The sequence below is a fragment of the Rhodnius prolixus genome, unplaced genomic scaffold, assembly GCF_049639745.1.
Source record: "Rhodnius prolixus isolate KJV_2025 unplaced genomic scaffold, Rpr scaffold_5, whole genome shotgun sequence".
Classification (NCBI taxonomy): domain Eukaryota; kingdom Metazoa; phylum Arthropoda; class Insecta; order Hemiptera; family Reduviidae; genus Rhodnius; species Rhodnius prolixus.
Genome location: NW_027411624.1, coordinates 34,410,283 through 34,430,117, shown reverse-complemented (window position 1 = coordinate 34,430,117; position 19,835 = coordinate 34,410,283). Strand labels below are relative to the sequence as shown.

The 19,835-nt window shown below is 33.7% G+C and overlaps 1 protein-coding gene across 1 annotated transcript in view; it reads left to right on the top strand.

The window, feature by feature from the left end:
* Window positions 1-6,100: 6,100 nt before the first annotated feature.
* LOC141458556 (receptor-type tyrosine-protein phosphatase S-like) overlaps window positions 6,101-19,835 on the top strand; it is a 59,438-nt gene continuing 45,703 nt past the window's right edge. The window contains exon 1 of the mRNA XM_074136690.1: window positions 6,101-6,286. The gene's annotated coding sequence lies outside the window, so the exon portion shown is untranslated. The remainder of the gene's footprint in view (window positions 6,287-19,835) is intronic.

Genomic DNA, 19,835 nt, shown 5'->3' with positions numbered 1-19,835 from the left:
GATTCGCTCCAATTTCTTTATTTTCTCTTTCTAATGTTCAATTATTAGGCCAGACTTACTTCTTACACAACAGATCGTCTGCTTTTGGAAGTAGAAGTTCACTAAGAAGGGAAAATTAAGAAAACCATCAACAGATTCACTCCAATTTTCTTATTTTCTCTTTCTAATGTTTAATTATTAGGTCAGACTTACTTCATAAACATCAGGTCGGCTGCTTTTGGAAGTAGATATTCACAAAAAAGGGAAAATTAAGATAACTATCAACCGATTCACTCTAATTTCCTTATTTTCTGTTATCAAAGTTCAATTATTAGGTCAGACTTACTCCTTACACACCTGGTCGTCTGCTTTTGGAAGTAGAGGTTCACTAAGAAGGGAGAAATAAGAAAACTATCAACAGATTCGCTCTAATTTCCTTATTTTCTGTTCCAAAATTAAATTATTAGGCCAGACTTACCTCTTGCAGAATAGGTCGTCTGCTTTTGGAAGTAGGGGTACACTAAGAATGGAAAAATAAGAAAACCATCAACAGATTCGCTCCAATTTCCTTATTTTCTCTTTCTAATGTTCAATTATTAGGCCAGACTTACTTCTTACACAACAGGTCGTCTGCTTTTGGAAGTAGAAGTTCACTAAGATGGGAGAAATAAGAAAACCATCAACAGATTCGCTCTAATTTCTTTATTTTCTATTTCTAATGTTCAATTATTAGGCCAGACTTACCTATTACAGAATAGGTCGTCTGCTTTTGGAAGTAGGGGTACACTAAGAAGGGAAAAATAAGAAAACCATCAACAGATTCACTCTAAATTTCTTATTTTCTGTTTCTAATGTTCAATTATTAGGCCAGACTTACTTCTTACACAACAGGTCGTCTGCTTTTGGAAGTAGAGGTTCACTAAGAAGGGAGAAATAAGAAAACTATCAACAGATTCACTCTAAAATTCTTATTTTCTGTTTCTAATGTTCAATTATTAGGCCAGACTTACTTCTTACACAACAGGTCGTCTGCTTTTGGAAGTAGAGGTTCTTTAAGAAGGGAAAAATAAGAAAACCATCAACAGATTCACTGCAATTTCCTTATTTTCTGTTTCTAATGTTCATTTATTAGGCCAGACTTACTTCATACACAACAGGTCGTCTGCTTTTGGAAGTAGAGGTTCACTAAGAAGGGAAAAATAAGAAAACCATCAACAGATTCACTCTAAATTTCTTATTTTCTGTTTCTAATGTTCAATTATTAGGCCAGACTTACTTCTTACACAACAGGTCGTCTGCTTTTGGAAGTAGAGGTTCACTAAGAAGGGAAAAATAAGAAAACCATCAACAGATTCACTCTAAATTTCTTATTTTCTGTTTCTAATGTTCAATTATTAGTCCAGACTTACTTCTAACACAACAGGTCGTCTGCTTTTGGAAGTAGAGGTTCTTTAAGAAGGGAAAAATAAGAAAACCATCAACAGATTCACTGCAATTTCCTTATTTTCTGTTTCTAATGTTCAATTATTAGGCCAGACTTACTTCTTACACAACAGGTCGTCTGCTTTTGGAAGTAGAGGTTCACTAAGAAGGGAAAAATATGAAAACCATCAACAGATTCACTCTAAATTTCTTATTTTCTGTTTCTAATGTTCATTTATTAGGCCTGACTTACTTCTTACACAACAGGTCGTCTGCTTTTGGAAGTAGAGGTTCACTAAGAAGGGAAAAATATGAAAACCATCAACAGATTCACTCTAAATTTCTTATTTTCTGTTTCTAATGTTCATTTATTAGGCCAGACTTACTTCTTACACAACAGGTCGTCTGCTTTTGGAAGTAGAGGTTCACTAAGAAAGGAGAAATAAAAAAACTATCAACAGATTCGCTCTAATTTCCTTATTTTCTGTTCCAAAATTAAATTATTAGGCCAGACTTACCTCTTGCAGAATAGGTCGTCTGCTTTTGGAAGTAGGGGTACACTAAGAATGGAAAAATAAGAAAACCATCAACAGATTCGCTCCAATTTCCTTATTTTCTCTTTCTAATGTTCAATTATTAGGCCAGACTTACTTCTTACACAATAGGTCGTCTGCTTTTGGAAGTAGAGGTTCACTAAGAAGGGAGAAATAAGAAAACTATCAACAGATTCGCTCCAATTTCCTTATTTTCTCTTTCTAATGTTCAATTATTAGGCCAGACTTACTTCTTACACAACAGATCGTCTGCTTTTGGAAGTAGAAGTTCACTAAGAAGGGAAAATTAAGAAAACCATCAACAGATTCACTCCAATTTTCTTATTTTCTCTTTCTAATGTTCAATTATTAGGCCAGACTTACTTCTTACACAACAGATCGTCTGCTTTTGGAAGTAGAAGTTCACTAAGAAGGGAAAAATAAGAAAACCATCAACAGATTCGCTCCAATTTCCTTATTTTCTCTTTCTAATGTTCAATTATTAGGCCAGACTTACTTCTTACACAACAGATCGTCTGCTTTTGGAAGTAGAAGTTCACTAAGAAGGGAAAATTAAGAAAACCATCAACAGATTCACTCCAATTTTCTTATTTTCTCTTTCTAATGTTTAATTATTAGGTCAGACTTACTTAATACACATCAGGTCGGCTGCTTTTGGAAGTAGATATTCACAAAAAAGGGAAAATTAAGATAACTATCAACCGATTCACTCTAATTTCCTTATTTTCTGTTATCAAAGTTCAATTATTAGGTCAGACTTACTCCTTACACACCTGGTCGTCTGCTTTTGGAAGTAGAGGTTCACTAAGAAGGGAGAAATAAGAAAACTATCAACAGATTCGCTCTAATTTCCTTATTTTCTGTTCCAAAATTAAATTATTAGGCCAGACTTACCTCTTGCAGAATAGGTCGTCTGCTTTTGGAAGTAGGGGTACACTAAGAATGGAAAAATAAGAAAACCATCAACAGATTCGCTCCAATTTCCTTATTTTCTCTTTCTAATGTTCAATTATTAGGCCAGACTTACTTCTTACACAACAGATCGTCTGCTTTTGGAAGTAGAAGTTCACTAAGAAGGGAAAATTAAGAAAACCATCAACAGATTCACTCCAATTTTCTTATTTTCTCTTTCTAATGTTTAATTATTAGGTCAGACTTACTTCATACACATCAGGTCGGCTGCTTTTGGAAGTAGATATTCACAAAAAAGGGAAAATTAAGATAACTATCAACCGATTCACTCTAATTTCCTTATTTTCTGTTATCAAAGTTCAATTATTAGGTCAGACTTACTCCTTACACACCTGGTCGTCTGCTTTTGGAAGTAGAGGTTCACTAAGAAGGGAGAAATAAGAAAACTATCAACAGATTCGCTCTAATTTCCTTATTTTCTGTTCCAAAATTAAATTATTAGGCCAGACTTACCTCTTGCAGAATAGGTCGTCTGCTTTTGGAAGTAGGGGTACACTAAGAATGGAAAAATAAGAAAACCATCAACAGATTCGCTCCAATTTCCTTATTTTCTCTTTCTAATGTTCAATTATTAGGCCAGACTTACTTCTTACACAACAGATCGTCTGCTTTTGGAAGTAGAAGTTCACTAAGAAGGGAAAATTAAGAAAACCATCAACAGATTCACTCCAATTTTCTTATTTTCTCTTTCTAATGTTTAATTATTAGGTCAGACTTACTTCATACACATCAGGTCGGCTGCTTTTGGAAGTAGATATTCACAAAAAAGGGAAAATTAAGATAACTATCAACCGATTCACTCTAATTTCCTTATTTTCTGTTATCAAAGTTCAATTATTAGGTCAGACTTACTCCTTACAGGCCTGGTCGTCTGCTAGTGGAAGTAGAGTTTCACAGAAAAGGGAAAATTAGGAAAACTATCAACAGATTCACTCTAATTTCCATATTTTCTGTTCCAAAATTAAATTATTAGGCTAGACTTACTGGCAACCCATCAGGTCGTCTGCTTTTAGAAGTAGAAGTTCACGAAGGAGGGAAAAATAGGAAAACTATAAAAAAATTCACTCCAATTTCCTTATTATCTGTTCCCAAAGTTAATTATTAAGTCAGACTTACTTCTTACACACCAGGTCGTTTGCTTTAGTAAGCAGAGGTTTACAAAGAATGGAAAAATAGGAAAGCCATAAACAAATTCACTCCAGTTTCCATATTATCTGTTCCCAAATTTAATTATTAAGTCAGAATTACTTCTTACATACCTGGTCGTCTGCTTTTGGAAGTAAACGTTCACAAAGAAGAGAAAAAGAAGAAAACTATCAACTGATACCCTCCAATTTCCTTATTTTCTGTTTGTAATGTTACATTATTAGGCCAGACTTACTTCATACACATCAGGTCGTCTGTTTTTGGAACTAGAGGTTCACTAAGAAGGGAAAAACAAGAATACCATCGACTGATTCACTCCAATTTCCTTATTTTCTGTTTCTAAAGTTAAATTATTAGGCCAGACTTACTTCATACATATCAGTTCGTCCGCTGTTGAAAGCAGAGGTTCACAAAAAAGGGAAAAATAAGAAACCCATCAACAGATTCATTTTATTTCCTGATTTTCGGTTCCCAAATTTCAATTATTAGGCCAGACTTTCTTCATACACATCAGGTCGTCAGCTTTTGGACGTTGAGGTTTACTAAGAATGGAAAAATAAGAAAACTATCAACAGATTCACTCCAATTTCCTTATTTTCTGTTCCCAAAGTTCAATTTATAGGCCAGACTTTCTTCATATACATCAGGTCGTCTGCTTTTGGAAGTAGAGGTTCACTAAGAAGAAAAAAATAAGAAAACCATGAACTGATTCACTCGAATTTCCTTATTTTCTGTTCCCAAAGTTCAATTTTTTGGCCAGACTTTCTTCATATACATCAGGTCGTCTGCTTTTGGAAGTAGAGGTTCACTAAGAAGAAAAAAATAAGAAAACCATGAACTGATTCACTCGAATTTCCTTATTTTCTGTTCCTAATGTTCAATAATTAGGTGAGACTTGCTTCTAACCCATCAAGTCGTCAGGTTTTGGAATTAGAGGTTTACAAAGAAGGGAAAAATAGGAAAACCATCAACAGATTCACTCCAGTTTCCTTATTTTCTTTTTCCAAGTTTAAATTATTAGGTTAGACTTACTTCATACACATCAGCTCGTCTGCTTTTGAAAGTAGAGGTTCTGAAATCTGGGAAAAATAAGAAAACCTACAACAGATTGTTTGGAATTTCCTTATTTTCTGTGTCTATTAGTGAATTGTGAGGCCTGGCCTAGTTTATTTAAGGATATTATTTGCCTTGGCATACTATGGTGTAATTCACACCATTGGGGAGTGGTGCTAATTACCCTTATTACTTATTTGAGCTGTAGGTCCGATAAGATTTGGGGGATATTGGTTTACTTAGTTTGCGACTGTCAGTGTTGTTTAAAACTCAATTCTCCTTTCTTTTTAGCCAAACCAAATACATCACCAGGGTAAGTTAAATATGAACTTCATTAATTCTTCTTTTTATCGATCGTTTTAGGCGAATGAAAATATGGTGAACATTTGTTCATCGCTTGTTGACGTGCTTGGTCTAATGCCACACTGACGCTAATCTAGAATGAGTTCAGATCAGTGTTGAACGTTCTTTAAAAAGGAAAATCGTAGGAAGATTTCTCTTTTTTGCTGCCCGTCAAGGAAATGGCTCTACACCTTCCCCTGTTCAGTTTATGCATTGTTTTGTATATCGGACATGCAAGAAAGCATTCACTCTTGGGGCATCTTTATCCTAACAGGAAGTAAAAATTTTTTAACGTCTTTTTCTCCAAATTTCAGCATTTCTTAAAGTAATGTTGATTACAATAGGGTAAGGATTTTAAATTTCAAAATAAATCAATAAAAAATAAAACTTTAAACATTTTTTTATCTATATTATTTTTTATATAATAAATTAATATTATTTTTATCACTTTCTCTTGTTTTTAATTTAAATATTTTTTTAAATTTATTTTTTCTTTTTTCAGTTGTTAATTTAAATAAATAAAGTGGAATTCGTTATCAGCCGTACGGTGATAGACGAACCTTCTATCCCCACCACCACAAACTCTTGCAATTCTCCCTCTCAACCATTGAGGTCCCCTTTAATTCCCATTCAGTTGTGGCCGGTACTTCGTTGTGTCATGTCGGTAGTCTATCTATTGCTTCAAAATTTTCAAATTAAAGAAACAAGTTGTTTAAAGAATTCATTAGGCTTTTATTTAATATTTTTCTTAGATTTTTTTGTTTGTTTTTTTTCACAATTCTGGAGCAGTTGAGTTAATTTCATTACAAATTTTTTACGTAAGTGTTTTATTATATTTAAAAGTAATAATTTTAACCTTTTTGGTCTCTTTATCATAAAATAGATTTTTATTTCTTAGAACATCAATAAATTAATAATTTATAACTAATTTTATAAATGAAATTTGATGAGTACTGTTTCTAACCTTTCAAAAAATTTGGAGGGAAAACAAGTTTGTTGTGACAGATGATTAATAAGAAGTTAAGAAAAGTCCCTTAAGGAAAATTTGTAAAGTTGTGCAATTTCATTGTATAACCTTATTTTAAATTATTAATTTTTTTGATTAGTTTTAGTAATTAGAAATTCGCTAAATTAAATTTGGACATTTATCTTTAAAAGAACCGAAAATTATTTCTAATTCACTCATATTTTTTTAAATATGATTTTTATTAATCAAAAACAGATAGAAACAAGATTTTGTGATTAGAAATCGGTTCAATATGCATTTGCAATAAAGTATACACTTGGCGGGTTTGTTTAGGTTCCCATTGATTGGCTGATATTGATAAAATGAAAACCTTTCAAAATTAACCTAGAACCTATTTCTCATCAACGTAATTCAATTTACGTATTTATTAGCAACTAACAATCTTTTAAACTATTTTCCGTTTTACGTTAATTGGGCACTAACATTATTTAAATTCTATCCAATTATCCTCGGCTGTTTATCTAGGAAATTAACAATGTTTTTATTCCTAATCATTATCATGAATATATATATTTTTTTACAAGACTATTTAAAATTATGGCATTCGTTTCATCATGTAAAAACAAAAGAAATCGAGTTTATTGTAAAAAAATATATATTTTTTTTATTTCTCCCTTAGTTTAGGTTACTTACTTATGAATTTACAATTTTCAGAAGATTTATTTCTTTATATTACTGTTTTATACTCAAAATTAGTCGCTTAGTTTTTGTCAGAAACTATATTGAACCTGCAATCTCATTTTAGACAATGAGAAATAAGTATATTTGTTTGAAGAATATAAGATTATTTAATTAGGGTAAAAGTAGTTGATTCCAAATTTTTTCAGAATCTTATAGCATTTGGAATATTTATGGGGAATAACAACATTTTCTGCTGTAAACTTTTACAAATTATTTGAAAAAATATTTAAATAGATATTTGAATGGCCTCTTTCTTAATTTATAAGTATTCAAAAGGGTACCTAGAGGAGACTGTAATTCACAAGCTGAAAAATGTAGTTTCAATTTTTACCCAATAATCAGTCAGAAATAAATATATTGTTAAAAACCAAGTTCAATTAAATTTGAACTTGAGAGTTCGACGAGAAAATAATAAGAACTACGATGTAAATAAATAACTAACTTCACGGACGTTGTTAGAGAGAGGATTTTAATTCTGCCCAATAGAAGAACCTTTATAATGGTGAAGACAGGCATCATCTCTGAATGAATTCGCTGTTTACTTTTGCAAGGATGTTGAGGATGCCATTTAAAGGTTGATTATGATGTTAGGCTGGGATAACCACTATTAAACGCCATGAGAGCCTTTTATGAATCGTTTTAATTTCATAAATCTAAATGAAGAAAATAAGTTGCCTTGTTACAGTAAATTACAAAGGCAGGAAGGTTTCAATTTCTTATTTTCCTGTACATGATAAAGTCAAAAAATTAAATGCAACATTTATCATAAAGGAAATCAAACAGAAATTATGCGAAAGTGGACAAGATGACGGGTTACATCCTTTGTTACAGGAAATCTACTAAGAAAAAAAAAAAAAAAACTTGAAAAGGATGAGATGATATCTGTAGAATAATTGCATAATTGTAATTAATGTTTGTATGCATAATATTTTTAAATCAAATTCTACTTATGACTACATCTGCTTCTTAAGCTGCTGAAATAGAAATGCGCCTAATCGACTTAGGAAGAAGAACAGAGTTCTGGCAGTCTCCGTCTAGATATGTACTGTTCTCTTTAAATTCTGATACATATTCGTTCTTGAGAAGGATAAGCTGTGCGTTATCCAAAACTCTTCTAGGTCCATAAAGCTACCAACATTAAGGACTAAAAAGGGGAAGGGATTAGCTGAGTGGTTAGCGAGCTGGACTCCCACGCGGAGGTCCCGGGTTCGAATCCAGCTGCTGACCCCTTAGATTTTCTCTTCCTAGGAGCTTCTTACAGCTCACTGTCCGGTGATGGACAGTGTTGTCTGTAACGAGAGAACACTGTCCGGAGGCCGGCAGTGCACTGAAAAAAGCTCCGGGCGCCAATAACCATTGATGTTGACGCGCCTTAAATCATTAAAAAAAAAAAAAAAAAAAAAATTAAGGACTAAAAATTTCCCCATTCCTCTTTTTTCTATTGTAAGTTAGATAAGTTTATGGTGTGAATTTTTGCTTTAAAAATAATCTTTCCTCTACCGCAGCTCATTCTAACCCTCTCATAGAACACCATTCTTCTTCCAGCAATACCATATGATCCTCCAAGGAGATTGGAAGAGAAGATGGCCTCGCGATCCACTGCCATCATAAGGGCAAACTAATATACGAGGTGTGTTCAAAAAGTAACGGGAATTTTTAAATTTCACGGGTTTGGAGAATCTGATTGTAAATTTTTTTTTTTTATTATGTTGGTACACATGCCCCTGAAGTACGATAAAATTTTCAGTAATATTCATTGTTTACTTCTTAAGTGGCAGCCGTTAAGGTTAGACGTGTTTTTCGAGCTTGGCGATTTTTGTTTGTTAAAAAAAATGGATCAAAGAATTTGTATTAAATTTTGCGTAAAAAATGAAATAAAGTGTGTGAAATGTTAATAAAGGCATATGGTGAGTCTGCTATGAGTAAAACAAGGATTTACGAGTGGTATAAGCGTTTCCAAGATGGCCGCGAAAACGTTGAAGATGACGAACGACCTGGACGTCCAAGCACATCAACAACCGATGAAAACGTGAAAAAAGTGAAAGAAATGGTTATGAACGATCGCCGAATCACAATCAGAGAAGTCGCTGATGATGTTGCCATATCAATTGGCTCATGCCATGAAATTTTTTCGGATGTTTTGGGTATGAAACGTGTGGCAGCAAAATTTGTTCCAAAATTGTTGAATTTCGAACAAAAACAGCGGAGAATGGAAGTTGCTCAAGAGTCACTCTATGAAGTCGACAACGATGCGGATCTACTGAAACGTGTTATAACAGGTGACGAAACATGGGTTTACGGATATGATGTCGAAACTAAGGCTCAATCGTCCCAGTGGAGGCATTCTGGATCGCCAAGACCGAAAAAGGCTCGACAAGTGCGGTCGAATGTGAAGGTTATGCTCACTGTGTTCTTCGATTTTAATGGCATAGTGCATCATGAATTCTTGCCACAAGGTCAAACAATCAATAAGGAGTACTACCTACAAGTTCAACGCCGTTTGCGTGAAGCAATCCGAAAAAAACGCCCGGATTTGTGGCAAAACAATTCATGGATTTTGCACCACGATAATGCACCTGCTCACACTTCATTGCTTGTTCGTGAATTTTTGGCCAAAAACAAAACTTTAACGATGCCCCAGCCTCCATATTCGCCAGACATGGCTCCATGTGACTTTTTTCTATTTCCAAACATAAAGAGAACATTAAAAGGCCGTCGTTTTACAAGCATAGATGACATTAAAAGCGAATCGCTGAAAGAGCTGAAAGCTATCACAAAGATCGAGTTTCAGAAGTGTTTCGAGGATTGGAAAAAGCGCTGGCACAAGTGTATTGTATGCGAAGGGGACTACTTTGAAGGTGACAATATTAATGTAGATGAATAAATAAATATTTTTTTCAAAAAACGAAAATTCCCGTTACTTTTTGAACACACCTCGTAATGTCCACGATAATGGAGTGACACCACTGGGTGCCTTCTCCTATCCATATTCCTGATATTATTTTATCTTATATCACATTTGCTTGTTGCAAAAGTTGTTGCAGTTGTACATTTTCATTTAAGATTTTTTAAAAAAAACATTATAATGTTATTTAGTTCAATTATCACAAGTTATTGCATTTATCATAAAAAAACTGTCACTTCGATCGGGACTAGCCTAATTATGTAACCGTTTATTTGTATAGAAAGGTATCTATCTATCCAATTATGTTATTAATGTAAAAAGATATTAATAATTTTTGCAGATTTCTTTAGAAATGTTTTAAAGAAAACATACATTGAATGGAGAATAACTATTTATACATCTATGGTGACCAAAAATGGCTCATTTTGTACCTACTATCCTATCGTGAAAATGACTGTAAAAGTTTACTTAAATTCATGGACTGCTGTGCTTTTTTTCTTTTTTTTGGCATTGGCTTCCGCCATACAGCCAGCATCGTCTAGGTGCTTATAACTAGAATATCACTCACTCTTCATTCTTACCTACAAATACATTCGCTTCACACATTCATCCCTCTACTATATACAACTATTTACATAAACTACTGCTAATGGATGGAGCAGCACTCTGTGCTCCTATTTTATTCTTGGTACTAAAAACTTTTCAGATCCTTGATAGGCTGCGATTATATTTAAACAATTACAATTTCAATGGCTCCTAAGAAATTAACTTCTAACCTTAATTACCCTTTTAACTATCCTGTATGTTGGATACTGCCAGTCTGGTTTCTTCTGTTAGACTAGGATTCATTGGGAGATACTTGGTTTAGGATACTTGTGAAAGTGTTTTAGTCTTGGTTTTCTAGGAAGGCTCCAACATTTAGGAAATAAGCTCATCTTCAATTCTTCTTTGGAATCGTTCAATATATTGGGTTGGCAACTAAGTGATTGCGGATTTTAAATAAGAAGGAAAATTCAAAATTTTCGCTTAAAAATATAACTTTATTCAATTAAGCATTTTTCGTTTTTGTCGATGACCTTTTGCCATATTTCAGGCAGTGTCATAATTCCATGTTCAGAAAACTTCTGATTTTTGCCAGCAAAAAACGAATTAATTGTGATTTTATATCATCAGCATCATTAAAAATTTTACGATTTAAGGAGATCTGTATGGAACGAAATGAATGGTAATCTGAAGGCGCAAGGTCTGGGCTATATGGTGGATGTGACAACACATCCCAACTTAGTTCCAATAATCTTTGGTGGGTGACCAAAGATGTGTGGGGTTTTGCGTTATCATGCTGGAAAACAACACCCTTACGGTTTGCCAATTCTGGCCGCTTTTCTTGAACTTCATCGCTCAGTTTGGCGAGTTGTTCAACGTAGACGCTTGAATTAATCGTTTGGTTTCTTGGTAAAAGTTCAAAGTGAAGAATTCTTTTATAATCTCAACAAACTGACAGCATAATCTTTTTTGTGTTGAATCTCAGCTTTTGGTGACGTCTGGGCTGGTTCATTTTGCATCATGCACGACCTTTTCGGATTAAACTTGTTGTAAACTAATCTCTTTTCGTCGCTAGTAATCAGTCTTTTCGGAAATGGATCAATTTCGTTGTGTTTCAGAAGCGAATCGCAGACGCTAATGCGTTGCGTCAAATGAATTTCCTTAAGCTGATTAGGGATCCATAAATCGTGTTTCTTGACGTAGCCAAGTGGTTTCAATTTTTTTTTTTTTTTTGAATGCATGTACGCGATACATTGAGCTTCTCTGCAATCTCACGAGTTGTGCTATGACGATCTGAATCAAAAATAGTCTTGATATGGATCTCATCAACTTCAACTGGACAGCCAGATCGTTGCGCATTTTTCAGTGAAAAATCACCAGAAAGAAATTAGGCAAACCAATTTTGACACTGCCTTTCTTTCAAGGCTTCATGCCCATATACGGCACATAACGTCTTATGTGCTTGCGATGCGTTCTGGCCTTTTCGGAAATAATATAATAAAATTTGTCTGAAATGCGCGTCTTGTTCTTCCATTTTTAAATTGGATAAAAAGGAAACTAAATGACTTATCGATAAATTTTTTTTTACTAAATTAAAGGCGAAAGTCCTAACCACAAGAAAACAATCTAGCTTAGATGCTTTGATCACGTAAACAAAGCAAAAGAATGTGCTAAAACCATCTGTTGGCAAAATCCGCAATGACTTAGTTGCCAACCCATTAATAAATAAGTTCAGCAAAGAAATAAATCCTGCGATTTACAAAAGGCAAATGGAAGTCTTGATTTTGGCTCGAAGTGTGATGAATTTTTTTTTTTTTAATTCTTGATGAAGTCACCCTCAAGATTATTTTCTCTTCCCTCACAAAAATTGTATGCAATTTTTAGGAACCAATTTTCCTCACTCAGGGATGAACTTGAAACGTGTACTTCCTTCCTGTGAGAACTCGAAATCGGAAAACAATACAATCTATCTAAAGATAAGAGAAATAAAAATGAAAAAGAACGGGAAAAAAACACGGAAATGCGGTTTTTAATAACTTTTCTAAAAACAAAAACCAATCTAAACAACTCAGCATGGTTAATAAACTGAAATAGAAATACCTGCACTTAGTCCACCTACTTCAATTCAAAATCTATTTACAGACGAAACTGAATCAATATTTACTTAACTTTAAACCCACGTATCATTAAATATGTGCAAGGTGAAGGGTTGCTTTATTTTATTTTATTTTCATTTTACTTTTAATTTACCCAAAAATATGTATTTTGCTATTTATAACATTTATTCAGCTTGAGAAGACTTTTTTTATTTTCATCTCAGGTTAAATTTTTTTCGATTATTATTAAATGGTTCTTCCACTCTGGTTATTTTTACTCTGTTCTTCATCGTCCATCCTATGTGCCTAATTGGTTCAGCGTACGCCTTGTCCGCCCGCTTCTTTGACTAGAATTACGCCTTCAAAGTGTCCCAGATATTTTTTACACAATGACATAACATTTTGCGTAGGTGTAAAAAAAAAAGTTAAAAATAACTAATATTTATTTCAATAAATTATTAGGTAATATTAAACATGCATGATCATGTAAATTAGTTAATAGAGAAGTTACAGAAATAATGGGAGAAGTAGGTAATTCATAGTTTTTGAAAGTTTTCCTCAATATTTTCTTCACCAAAATTCTGTATTTCTTTTCCTCTAGCGCGCCAAAAAGTTGGCAATTTATTTAAAAAAAACGCGCATTTTCATGGAAAATATGTTTACGCATCGATGCAGTTATTTATTTTGGAATTCAATTTTGTTTCATCAGAGCTGAGCTGTTGGTCTCGTGCTTGGAATTCTTTCTTCTATAAAGAGTTTTTGACTTTGTTAACGAGTTGTACTACGACCAGAGCAGTCCTATTGTGTACTCATTGTACTCATGAGATTTAGCTTCCCTCAGATTATGAAACCTATCTTCCATATTCTCTAGGATGAGCGGTGGCCATCTATGGTCTAGCTAAGCCCCAGTGCCCTCCAAGATATTTTTAGGAAAGACTTCCCGAAACTATAAGGTACTGGGAAGATAACTAGATAAGCTGTGTACTCCTTAAATTCTTGGCAATTACTGAGGCTTACCAGGAAGTCTTAGAAAGAAGCGAACCTTCGATGTTTTGAGGATGACCCCACCAGTTGAGAGGAACCAGCCTCATTAGGGATGTTTCAGAAGAAGAGAGTCTATATTCTGGGATCACCACTCGCTGTGCCAGCAAATTCTTTTCCCCCAGTGCCTTTCAAAATATTATGAAAATAGAGGCTACTAAATTTTAAAAAAGAAAAAGAATAATGCCTGGTGACAAGCCATATTTCGGCCTCTGAAAGTTGTCCAAATTTACTGTTTTATCAAAACCAGCCAAAATGAAGCTGTACAAGATCCTGGTCAGAACCGTAGTTTACTGCGATGCAGAAACCTTGTTAGAGAAACTTCAGGGGGAGAATATTGAGACCTATATTTGAACCAATATGCACACAAGATACTTGGCGTATTAGGTCTAACCAAGAATTAGACGACCTGATAGGTCATCAAGATATAGTACGTTTCATTAAATCAAAAAGAATAAACTGGCTTGGACATGTACAAAGGCGACCAGATGAGAGGATTGTCAAGAGAATAACACGTGGAAGAGACTCCCAAGGAAATGCTGGAGTAAATACTTAAGAGAGGAATTACCAAGGGAAGCTAAAGTCCTCTTTGGAATGTAGAGCCATGTTAAGTAAGTAAATAAGTATGGAGGCTACTTCAAATCCAGTTTCCTCTCCATGGAAGTCCTAGGAAGGAACCTTTCATCCAAGGGTGCCGAAGATCGAAAGAAAAGTTTTGCCTCACTCCTAGGAAAAACATTGGAAAAACTCTATAGCAGTTCCTGTGGTGTCGCTATTCTGTTTCTGAATTTTTGGTTATTCATGTCACAAATAGTTAAGATGTGCACCAAGTACTATACTTTGAAAAAAGATTACCGGCCGTATCTGTTTAGTTGAAGTCCCAAGTAGAGAAATTTTCTAATAATGATTATATTAAAATTACCGGAAATAGTAAGTGCCATTTTAGAGTAAGTTCAAAATATTGGAAAATGGATTCAGTAAAATGGACTAGTGAGATGATTTGGTCTAAAAGTTTATTTTCGGGCCACGATTTGGTTCCAGACCCAAAAGTAGAATTTGAAGGAAGTTAGACATAACTGCTTAGTTCAATTCAAAAAACAAAAAACTTCCCACTAGAAATAGGCCATCATAGCATGCACTAACAATTAAAGGGAACTTAGAAACTAAGGTAACATTTTTAGGCTTTGGGAATATCGTTTAATGGCAAAACGTTTTATTAATACGATTATTATTAGGTAAAGTGGGAGGTGATTATATGTGTAGGGGAACTATGAATCATTGAAAAGTTCTAGCAATACAGCGCTTTGGTGATCCCCCTGCAGTTATGGTATTTCCGGGATTGTTTGTGTATTGGTTAGGGCTAAAGATACATATGTGTTCGCCCACTCAGACTTCCCGGATTTCCTTTTAGCAGAGAATGTCATTTAATGCAGCTGTAAAAAAATATGTACATATATCTATATTGAAACATATGGGGTTGTTTAGTTTGCTTTGAAATCATTAATAAACATTTGTTTATATGATTATCGTAATACTAATTACGATAATTTAAGGTTTGGTTAACCTTGAGCTCTCATTTTGATTTAGGATTAATCCTTAAAAAGTTCTTCTCTTCGGTATTTTTGATGGCTTTTGACCGAAAAACTGTAAAACATGACTAAAGTAAATATGAGTTAAGGATTTATGTACCTTCTGATATTTCCTCCTCAAAGAAGCTGGTTATATATATATATATATCCATACTGTACTGTTTGGATTAATACTCAGGTCAAGCAAATTTGTTGAATAACAGTTTAGAAGGGTAGAAGATGCTATGAAGAAAAGTGGTATTATGAAAGTAATAAAGACTATTTACGTAAAATGCAGGCTAACATGCATTAATGGTGCAGTTCGATGATCTGGTATTAATACGGATTCAATGGAACAAATATAACAGTGTATTTATTATTGTTTCTCTAGTCTGACTGAAGCAGAACATTTTGTTAAACAAGAATTCAGTTCAAAGTCAGCTACGAAAAAAGTATCATGGATTGCAATGATGAGATAACAGATAAAGCTTGGATCTACTGATATGAACAATATGGTGCAGTTTTTTTTGGAAAAGCGCTGCGTAATGCTTGAAAGAAGTTTTGATTAGAGGAGCAACAGCATCAGAGTACCATTATCTCTTATATTGGCGACGATTGGTGGACAGTTTCATGTTTTACTTCTATGTTATTAAAACTGTCCGGTAGGACAGTTGTATAAGGATTGATCGTCAAAAAGTGCACGAAAAAGCGTAACGTTAAAAAACACCCAACTTTGACAATTTTTTTCTCTTTTTCTATAAAAGATAAAATTCCCAAATTTTCTTTAAAATATAGGGCAAACCCTCCTTTATAACTGTAATTTTTTTGCAACCCCCCAGACCTAATTGATTTCGAGAAAAAAGTTGCCGAAAATGAGCAAAAACGGCATTTTCAGAAATTGTTGTTGTTCTTCTTGTTGTTGTTGTTGTTGTTGTTGTTGTTGTTGTTGTTGTTGTTGTTGTTACCTTTTTTGTAAACTACGTAGCGCCTAAACGCGAGAACCGATTTTCATGAATGAGGTGACATTCGATTCGGAATTTTATGTAGATGTGCCTTTTGGGGGTCTCGACGCCGTACACCGAATTAGAGAGGAGTTAGCCCCCTTTATGTAAGGCCCCCTTCAAAATTATTATTACTAATTACTCTGTAAATCTTAGCCCGATTTTGATAAAATTTGGTAGGATGATAGAGTTAGGGCTCCCCTACGTAACATTAAAGCGGCGATCTGCTCTTACACTAGTTAAGGGGAAGTATAGCAATCGTTTCAAATTATCGACAAGTGAACTGATTTTCATGAATGAAGTGTCATTCGAATCGAAATTTTGTACAGATTTGCACTTTAAAAGTCTCGTCGCTACGCCTCATATGGAGGGGAGAGTGTCCCCACCCAAGTAAGGCCGTTTCTAAAACTATTATTACCAATATTTCTATAACGCTTTGTCCGATTTTGATAAAATTTAGCACGAAGAAGTGATTAAAGCTCCTCTACATGGTTGGGAAGTGCCATCATGCTCTTACACCTACTAAGAGGAAGTACTGAAATCGTTAAAATTATCAATGGGTGAACCTATTTACATTAATGAATTGTCGTTCGATTCAAAATCTTTGCCTCTTTGCCTTTTAGGGAGAAGTACTGTAATCGCCCGTTTATTTTTCTTACTCCTCTTAAAAGGAAGGTCTGAAATCGCAGTTTAAATTTGCTTTTTACGTACAAATACCTTCCTATTTTATATAAAAAGGCTTTCTCAAAAAAATTGTTATTGAGGATGGTTTGGGGACCGCAACTGTAATCATTCTTTAAAAAGATCTCTCCAGTGGTAGTTACGGTTCCTACTTAACACCTTATCAGGTTATAATGTTAGAATTGCTTATTCCAAATTTAAAAAAAACAGTAAAGCAGATATGTAACTTAGCAAAATAGACAAAAATGAAAATCTATCCAAAAGGTACAAAAATCTCCTTAACAAAAACTTACAGTTTAAAAAGTTAAGTATAAGGGTTGATTAAACGCCAAAAGGTACACAAATCAGCAAGTACCCAACATTTCATTCAAGCTTAGTTGATATAATTTAAGTAATTTTGCTGCATTAACTTTTCCTTCACATTTTTTAGAATTTATTAGATGTCACAGAACCTTATGCTGGCCATTTTCATCTACAAAAAATTTGTTCACGTAGCACTGTAGATTGACTGTAATATCTATTAATCTATAATAATCAAACTATTAATTACAGGTTAAAAAGAAAACGTTATAAAAAATAAAAAAAATTACGAGGCTACAAAATTTAAAAACTTTTTTAAAAAAATGCTTACACCAACATACATCAATGATTTCGATTATTTTATTTTTAATAAAAATCGTCTGTTTAAGTTCATTCTTCGATTAAAGTAATTGTTACTTTATGTAGTAGTCAAACGTTTATAATAATAGGTAATAATTATCTGGCTTTATAGAAAATAATATAGTTTTCTTCAATCACACTCTCAATGTAGCTGTTCTTCTCACAATGTTATATATATGTTATGTAATATAAAATAAATAAGTATTGCATACTTTTAGGACAGATAATTATTCCAGTATTTTACTGTAAGTAAAATTAAATTACAATTGAGAAATGAATAATTGTTGAATAATCTACTTGTTATTAACTGTGTGTTATTTGTGCTCACGAATATTTCGGTTAGACGAATTCAAGTCTGAAATATTGTTTTAAATCCTCCGTGATTCAAATTTAAACAGTAGCCGACTCTAACTTTGTCTTTTTCTACTTTAACATGCATGTATAAGATGTGACAACTTCAGAATAAAGGGCATATTAAAGATAAATCAGAAGAATAATAATTATTTGGAATAGAGTTAAAATAAAGTACCTATTTAAAAACGAAGATATAATATACATTTTATCATAAGTATAACCAAATAATATTATGAACGAACTGGCCAGCATAAGGGTCTGTGACATCTAATAAATTCTAAAAAATGTGAAGGAAAAGTTAATGCAGCAAAATTACTTAAATTATATCAACTAAGCTTGAATGAAATGTTGGGTACTTGCTGATTTGTGTACCTTTTGGCGTTTAATCAACCCTTATACTTAACTTTTTAAACTGTAAGTTTTTGTTAAGGATTAATACAAGAAATTAATATATTTATTGTTGTTCATTCTTTTTGGTGACTGATTCATAGTTACAATAGGATGAAAAAATAATTGCCATTTCAATCGTGATACATTTATTCTGCCGAGCTTTCGACCTAGGGGGACTAGGTCATCTTCAGGGCTGTGGAACATATTTACAGATTGTTAACAATGATTCTGGTGCTAGAAAAGATATACATATCTAAGACAGAAAACAGTTTAAATTTCAAAACAGACACGAACAATTTAAACAATATATACGCAAACTTACTACAAAATACTTGGCAATTGGCAACACTGACTTCCACACAACCTAACACATATTGCACATAGACCGATCACACTCAGTCCATGAACAGACAAGTCAGAAGACACACCAATCCTGTAATGTAAAAATATTACTTTCTAAACTAATAATTTTTGTAAATTTCGTTACATTATACATATTCATTTTAATAGAATCATTGTTAATCCACAGCCCAGAAGATGACCTAGTCCTAGGTCGAAAGCTCGGCAGAATAAATGTATCACGACTGAAATGGCAATTATTTTTTCATCCTATTAATATACTTACTTGTTTGATGATGCTAGTTATTCGTGTATTATTTTAATTACAATGCATGAAACTGCACGTGTGTTTTATTTCGTGCATATCATTTAAGATGTCAAAACTGAAGGAGATTCAGCATTTTTCATTGGCAAATTTAATTACTTTGTATAAATTATCCATTTTCTCTGATAGGGTAACTGTGATAACCTTGTGACTATGTAGACACTGCGTATAGCAAAATGAACACTAAGGCAATATTAAGGAACAATCAAACAGCACTATAGAATCACAATTGTGGACATAAAGTTCCATCTTGCTTCTGGACTAGAGAGTTATTCACTTGTTTCAAATTTGTTGATAAAGTCAGAGAGGATTCTGTTCCCCACAAGGCACTGCACCTACGTAGCCTATTGGGGACCGACCATCTTCCTGAATGTCCTAAAGACTTTACCCTCTGGTAATTTTTTGCGGAATGAGATTCTGTGTACTCGGAGAAGATCTACCCCTCATGACCATGCTTTTACAAGGAAAGACCATAGGACATGCTGTATCTTCTTATTTCTGACACATTCTGCTCTGGAGCTCTAGTCTTAACACCACCTTTTGCTGCGCCGATTGTACTAACCACTTCTAGTTCTGGTAGAAGAAAACAACTCGCCTTTTTTTCTCTCAATTTCCTCGGTATGTCTTCAGCCGTTTTTGTGAGTTACCTTCTCTCATTTTTCAATTGCCAGAGATGATCGCAATCTGACAGGTTACGTTTTCTCTCTTCACTGGTGTCACTGGTTCCTCTGGAGTTGGACCCCATTAACAGCAATT